The 8,534-nt window shown below is 25.4% G+C and overlaps 1 long non-coding RNA gene across 2 annotated transcripts; it reads right to left on the reverse strand.

Moving 5' to 3' along the window:
• Positions 1-6,854: 6,854 nt before the first annotated feature.
• On the reverse strand, positions 6,855-7,332 carry LOC111433342. 2 transcript variants are annotated; one of them, XR_002708771.1, is made up of 2 exons: positions 7,198-7,332; positions 6,855-7,098 (listed from the first exon to the last, which is right to left on the reverse strand). It is a non-coding gene; the product is annotated as an uncharacterized LOC111433342 (long non-coding RNA). The 2 variants fall into 2 exon arrangements; XR_002708772.1 differs by having other exon boundaries at positions 6,855-7,101.
• Between the last annotated feature and the right edge of the window lie 1,202 nt (positions 7,333-8,534).

The following is an 8,534-nucleotide window of genomic DNA, read 5'->3' on the forward strand; positions in this document are numbered from 1 at the left end:
GTGATCTTTTTAATAAAAAAAAATGTGGATTTAGATATACAAGATTAATTAATTTTTTAAAATAGAATATATTTGTATTTAAAAATAAATAAACTCCCCACCTTTTTCAACGTTTAAATGCAAATAAATTTAGAGAGCATCAAAATATTTGATCGTATAATATATATATATATATAATGCAACTTTTTAAGAAAATTGAAATTTTTTATGGCTATTATTATGTGGAGAAATTTAGTATATATGACTTATAATTTATTTTAATATTATGCATACCATTATTGAAGTTATCCTATTTTTTATTTTAAAAAATTTACTTTTGATCTCTTAAATTTAGTTTAATAATTCTATTTTAGTTGGATACAATTAATGTTAAATAAAATTGCAAGTAAAAATTTAGATTCACCTAGTTGAACACCAAATATTAAATTATATCTAAAATTATATAAGGTTTCTTTTTAAACATTCACACAAACAAGGTAGTACGGTTATTGGTGCCATGTTTTAAATTCTCTCTTATTTTTCAAACATAAAACAAGATTATTCTCTCTCGAATATGGTATGATGTTGATTATTCTCACTTGAGTGAATTTTGAGTGAAAAACATTCTTTATCTAAATAATTTTGATGGAGCAAACACTAATTTCTCTGATGAATGGCTAATATATTATATAAAATTTAATCCGTATAAATATTAAATATTTTAGAGTTAAATGTGTAATACTTTAGTAATCTTTCAAATAAGAAATATGTTAGAGATACTGTAATCAAAGGTATTATAATGAGTTGTGTGGGACAGGTGTTTGCAGAATCCGTAGTACTGAGTGAGGATGGAAGGATTGCAGTGGAAAGAAATATTGATTTATTCATGTATATCTCATTTATTCGACCGTCACATTGGTTACCCTTACATTATGTATGTGAATATAAAGATTATAGGTAAAGTGGCTAATTTTTTAGAGAAATACATGTCTATCAATTTTTTTTTCTCTCACAATGGATTATAAATATCTCCATATATGTCCAACACATGTTGATTAGGAACACGAGAATAAGTTACTCGTTGCTTTCTTTAGACCCATTTAAAGCAGCCTGAAAGCTAGCTAGAACGTCAAATATTATGCATGACTAATTATAACTTTAATTTTGTCATTTAATGGGTCCTTTTAGACCAAGAGAACAAAGACGGTGAGAATAAATTATTCTTATGCTTTATTTATATCGGTCAAAGAGTATTTAATACGCTTTTAGAATTAAAAGTTTTCTTTTTCCTTCTTCCTCCTTTCTCTCCACTTTTTCGTTTAAAAAAAAAAATTAAACGTGAGAATGAAGAAATTAGGAAGGAGAGAGAAAAGTGTGTTTTGTCGTATTTTTGTGTTTAGGTTTTTTAAAAAATGACATGAAATCTTGTGGGTGTGGTGTCATCATTGTGTTCTTGGAGCTCTTACCTATTGAACTTTCGAAAATGGATATCGAAGTTAAATTTATTTATGATTTGGAGAAAAATATCTATTGAATATTTAATTAATTTTTAGAACTTATATTGACTTAAAATCTTGTTGTTATTAGTATGATTATTTATGAATTTTCAAAAAAAAATTATTAATATTAATTAACTCTCCGAAGTAACATTAAAAAAATAGATAATATAAATGATTTCTATCAATATATTGACAGTAAATTTTTTTTTGATTTTTTGAATAGTGGAACGGGTTAATGCTACCTTTAAAACTTTCATGGGAATATTTTAAACACAGTACTAACTCTAAGGTTATTTATTATTATTATTTTTTAAAGTTGAAAGGTATTAAACAAATTTCTTAATGTTCGACTGCTATTTCAATTCGACCTTAGTTTTGAAATAAAGGATTAACTATTTCAAAATTAACCCTAAGAATATTTTGTAGCATTTTTTTTAAAAAAATTTAAAAGTATTAAACTAAGAATTTTATTTCGCTTTCTCATTCTGGTCGTCTTTCCCTTCGTCAAACGCTTCCTTAGGTAACAAAATTAAAGTTGTAGCTTTCAAACTAGTTTGAATGGGCGTAAAGAGAGCATGAGAATAACTTATTCTCATGGCCATCTTTAAAACATGTCGGACATGTATGTGANTTTATTTTAAAAAATTTACTTTTGGTCTCTAAAATTTAGTTTGATAAAAGTGAACTATTGGACTCCTAATTTTTTTTAATAATATTTTATTTTGCAATATTATAATACCACAAATAAATGTATTTTTTTTAAAATAATTTTAGAAGAAAAATAAATGAAATATTTATTGGATATTTAATTAGTTTTTAAAATTTATTAAAATAATTTTAGAAGAAAAATAAATGAAATATTTATTGGATATTTAATTAGTTTTTAAAATTTATATGGCCTAGAGTCTTTATAAAATAAATGAAATATTTATTGGATATTTAATTAGTTTTTAAAATTTATATGGCCTAGAGTCTTTATACTTTTAATTAAATTTTTTTGAGAATTTGAAACTAAAAATGGTTACCGTATATAAATCTAAAACTACTGATAAAATTGGTTGGTATGCAAAGAAAGAATATTGACATGAATTAAAAAGGAGCTTCACATAGATATTACTATATTTTGTGTTAGATATTCAAGTTTGTTCATGGTTGAAAATATGTCCAATCAAACGATAAATGCTAATTAATTTAGGGCTAATTTTTCATGTGGTTAATTTGAATTTTAATGGTTCCTTATCTCAAAACAAAGAAAAAAAACAAAAAAGTGGTTATTCTCTCTTAAATATTGTATTGATTCACTTTTAAAAGATAGTATCTAAAGAGCTGATGACCCCGACATTTCTCTTCGACATAGTCACGTTACTTACTTCTCGTTTCTCGTTTCTAAAAGTGAAAATTATCCCCCACAAACTAATACGAGTCTTTTTAGAATACCTTATCCTCACTCACATGTATCCTAGAAAAATTATAAAAAAAAAAGCACGTTTAACAGTGAAATTTTTATGATTACGCCACCGAAAACAAAGTTGCAACTTATTGGTGTAACCAGTGACTCTCAATTTTTTTTTTAAGGTTTTCTTAACCATCATCATATCCTAAAAACCGTTCTCATTTAGATGTGATTTCGGTTCATTCATGTACTCCTCTATTATTCTGCTGTCATACTTCTATTTATAAAAACCTATTTTAATACTCTTAATTAATTAAAGTAAGTCTGAGCTAAGCCCATCCTCGATACTATATTATATTTTATGTTATTGTTGAAATTAAAACACTAAAATTAACAATTTTTTATAATGGATGATTTTCACCCGAAGAATTTTCTTTTCTTCATCTCTTTCTTAAAATTATTATCGTACGACGGTGTTTTACCAACAATTTTTATAAATTATTTGAATAAGTAGAATTTGTTTAACAAATTAGTCGGTACCCTAACCCATTATGTATAATTAAAAGTTGAATTTGGAAAATTTTAAAGAAAAAAAAAGATAGGTAGATATATAGATAGATAAGTATGTTATTATTTTATTGTGGCTCTATGCCATTTTTATAGTTAAAACACAATGACGCTCTCATTTATTGTAGAGAGAGAGAGGGCTTAGTGTAGAGAGCCAGAGAGCAATTTAATGCTTCTTGTAATCCTTGAGTACATCTTCAACAGAAAAGACATGGGGCTCTTTCCCGTGTCCAAAGTGCTTCACCTTTGCAATATATGACCAAGGAATACCATCGTCATTTATAGCTTCTATTACAAGAGCATAATGTTGAGAATCTTCGTGGTTGCATTTAGAATCGGACAGACCGTTTATCACACGCTTGTAAACCAAACAACGTTTTTCCCTCTCGTTTTTCCATTTTATTGCAGCCTCTGCAGCCTCTTGTACTTTTTTGTGATTGATACCCCTAATTGCATATGGAACTGGAGGAAACACAGGTTCACAACTCATTTTGGAATACTTTTGATAGATAGTTTCAACAAACTTAGTTTGATCATGAATACTTTGGAGTGCCATATTTATAGTCGTGGTTGAATGTTATTCAAATTGATATAGTCGAATATTACACAAACACCAATTCAACATTCCTCTCTTATTTTTTTCAAAGATAAAAAAGATTATTCTCTCCAAAGTGAATTTTAAGTTAAACACGTTTTTAATAATTTTTTTTAGTAATCTTTCTAATGTGGATTTAGATATGCAAAAGGTTAATTTATTTTTTAAAATTAAATATATTTTTATTTAAAAATAAATACTCCACAGCCATCTTCAACGTTGAAACGCAAACAAATTTAGAGAACATCAAAATATTTGTTGTTATAAAATTTATATATAATGCAACTTTAAGTAAATTTAATTTTTTTTATCTACTATTTTGTGGAGAAATTTACATACGACTTATAATTTAATTTTAATATTATGTATATAATTATTAAAATTATCATATTTTTTTATTAAAAAAAAATGTACTTTTGGCCCCTATATTATGTATATAATTATTAAAATTATCATATTTTTTTATTAAAAAAAAATGTACTTTTGGCCCCTACAATTTAATTTGATAATCTATTTTAGTTGGATACAATTGTGAGTAGAAGTTTGGATTGAGCTAGTTGAACAATTAAATTATATAAGGTTCCTTTTGAAATATTCACACGAACAAAACAAAGTAGTTACTGTTATTGATGTTTTTAATTCTCTCTTATTTTTCAAAGATAAAACAAGATTATTTTCTCTCTCTCGAACATGGTACGATATTGATTATTTTCTCTTGAGTGAATTTTAAGTGAAACACATTATTTACCTAAGTAATTTTGACGAAGCAAACACTAATTGCTCGGATGAATTGCTAATATATGATATAAAATTTAATGGGTATAAATATTAAATATTTTAAAGTTAAATGTGTAATATTTTAGTAATCTTTCATATAAGAAATATGTTAGAGATACTATAATCAAAGGTATTATAATGAGTTGTGTGGAACGGGTGCTTGCAAAATGTATAGTGCCGATTGAGGATGGAAGGGTTACCGTGGAAAGAAATCTTGGTTTATTCATGTATATCTCATTTATTCGAGCGTCACATTGGTTACTGTTATATTATGTATATTATAAAATTTAATGGGTATAAATATTAAATATTTTAAAGTTAAATGTGTAATATTTTAGTAATCTTTCATATAAGAAATATGTTAGAGATACTATAATCAAAGGTATTATAATGAGTTGTGTGGAACGGGTGCTTGCAAAATGTATAGTGCCGATTGAGGATGGAAGGGTTACCGTGGAAAGAAATCTTGGTTTATTCATGTATATCTCATTTATTCGAGCGTCACATTGGTTACTGTTATATTATGTATATTATAAGTTACTTGTTGCTTTCTTTAAACCCATTTAAAGCAGCCTGAAAACTAGCTAGAACATCAAATATTATGCTGGACTAACTACAACTTTAATTTTGTCATTTAATGGGTCGTTTTAGACCAAGAGAACAAAGATGGTGAGAATAAATTATTCTTATGCTTTCTTTATATCGGTCAAAGAGTATTTAATACGCTTTTAGAATTAAAAGTTTTCTTTTTCCTTCTTTCTCCTTTCTCTCCTTTTTCACCGTAACTTTTTCGTTTAAAAAAAAAAAAAATAAACGTGAGAATGAAGAAATTAGGATGGAGAAAGAAGATGTGTTTTGTTGTATTTATGTCTTTAATTTTTTAAAATATGACATAAAATCTTGTGAGTGTGATGTTGTAATTGTGTTCTTGGAGCTCTCACCTATTAAATTTTCAAATATAGATATAAAAGTTAAATTTATTTATGGTTAAGAGAAAAATATCTATAAAATATTTAATTAATTTTTAGAACTTACCTTAAAATCTTCTGGTTGGTTTTTTTTTTTTTATCCACCCTACTACAAACTAAAATAAATTAATTCTTAGGTTTAATTTTATTAAGTATGATTATTTATGAATTTCATTAAATTAATTTTAATGGGTTGTTATGATTTTTTTTTTCAAAATTTTAAAGTTTTATTCATAAAATTAATATTAAGAATCGTATTTTGTTTTTGTTTTTTTTTTTAATTAGAACTAAATTAATAAATATACTATTTTACACGAGCTCTAAAAAAATATTAAACTTCAAAATTGAAACATATCCTAGCATACTATTATTTTTTTTTTCTAATATACTTTTGAATGGTTGAGAGAGTTTCACCTTTTAACTTGTTTAAAAAATACATATGAATTTTATAAAAATATTATTAATATCCTTCATTTAAAAAAAAAATCACATTTCAAAATATTATTTTAACTCTCAAAGTAACATTAAAAAATACATAATCTTAGAGGTGTCCACAGATGATTTTTATCAATATTTTAACAGTAAAAATTATATTTTTATTTTTTTTAAATAGGGAAGAGTGTTAATGCTATATTCAAAACTTTCCTAAATATATTTAAGCACGGTACTAATTTTAAGATTATTTAAAAACAGTAGAAAGGTATTAATTAAACTTCTTAAAGTTCGACTACGATTTCAAAATTAACCATAAAAATATTTTGTAGCATTTTTTAAAAAAAATTTGGAAGTATCAAACTAAGGATTTTATTTTGCTTTCTCATTCTTATGTTCATTCTGATCGTCTTTCCCTGAGTCAAAATGCTTAGGTAACAAAATTAAAGTAAAGAAAGCATGAGAATAACTTATTCTCATATCATCTTCAAAACATGTCGGACATGTATTAGACACGTATAAAATTAATAAATTTTAATATATATATAGAATTTGTATAACAAATTAGTCATGTTACTACCTTCACCCTAGTATGTATAATTAATAGTTGAATTTGGCAAATTTTAAAGAAAAAGATAAGTAGATAGATAGAAAGATAAGTATATGATTATTTTAGTGTGACTCTATGCCATTTTCATAGTTAAAAGAGAGCAACGCCCTCTCCACTATAGAACGAGGGCTTAGTATAAACTGAGAGAGCAATCTAATGCTCGATGAAATCCTTGAGGACATTTTCAAATAATAAGAGATTCATCTCTCTCTTGCACCCTCTCACCTTGACTTTCACCCTTGCAATAAATGACCAAGGAATACAATCCTCCTTCGTAACTTCTATCACAAAAGTATAATATTAGTCAAAATCAACTGAGGTGCCAACACTAATTGTCAGACCGTTCACCACACGCTTATAAATGAAGGAATGTCCACCTTGATTGTTATACTCTTTCACTGCAAACCTTCCAGCCTCTTGCACTCTTTGGTCATTGACATCCTCAATCTTTGGAATTTGAAGGGAAGAAAACACTTCTCCAGAACTCATTCTTGAACACCTTTGATAGATAGTTTCAACAGATTTACATTGCTCATGAATACTTTAGAGATCGATATTTATAGTAGTGCTTGAACGCTATTCAAATTGATATAACCGAATCTTACAACAAAGGCTAATTCAACATTCCTCCCTTATTTTTCAAAGATAAAAAAAAAAAAAAAAAAAATTATTCTCTCAAATATGGTACCGTATTGATTGATTATTCTCTTTTGAGTGAGTTTTAAGTGAAACACACTTTCTACCTAAGTAATTTTAAGCTGCAAGCTTCTCCATGTCAACATGAATTTTAACTTCTTTTCGTGAGGATATCGATTTATAGAAGTCAAATATCTAAGACTCAAAAATAAAAATAAGTATGGACCTGAGACATAAATATGATACACAAAAATATGGTACATGTCATTTAAAAAAAAAAAATCTAAGACACCGATGTGACAGTGACACATTAATTAAAAAAAATATAGATTTTTAAAAAGTTTATCAACTTTATATTAGAAAGAAATTCAAAATAAATAAATTTGTATACTTATAGGGTTAAAATAGTTTAACGTATGTTTACCCTCAAAATTTCTTAAAATTTATTCAAAGTCAAAGTGTCTAACATATTAATTGTATTAACAAGTGTTCAATACATATCCAACACACGTGTCCAAAAGAGACATGAGAATAAGTTATTTTGATGCTTTCTTTTTACCTATTCAAAGTAGTTTTAAAACTAGCACAAAGATTACGACTAACAACTATACTTCAATTTTTTTTTTATGTTCAGTCAAATTAATTTTAATGTGTTGATGTTTTTTTTTTCTTCCAAAATTTATTTTATTGATTCAAAATATTAATTATTTGTATTTTTTTTTCTAAAATCAGAACTAAATTAATAAAAATACCACTTAACTTTTCCCTCTATTTAAAAAATATTTATAAATTTTAGAAATTTCAATAATATCTTTAAATTTTTGAAAAAAATCTAAACAAACCCCATAAACTTTAAAATTTAAAAATATCCTAGTCGTTAATTTTAAATAGATACTATAATTTTTTTTCAAATTTTCAAAGGAGTTTAAAAAATATCAGATGATTTTTCAAAAAATTTATTAATACCCTTAATTTATATATAAAAAAAAAACTTAAAAAATAATCTTTACGATTACTACCCATTTCAAAAATATTAATTAATTTTAAAAAATAACATAAAAAAAAAAAGATAATCTTA

The sequence above is a fragment of the Cucurbita moschata genome, unplaced genomic scaffold (assembly GCF_002738365.1).
Source record: "Cucurbita moschata cultivar Rifu unplaced genomic scaffold, Cmos_1.0 Cmo_Scf00041, whole genome shotgun sequence".
Taxonomy (NCBI): domain Eukaryota; kingdom Viridiplantae; phylum Streptophyta; class Magnoliopsida; order Cucurbitales; family Cucurbitaceae; genus Cucurbita; species Cucurbita moschata.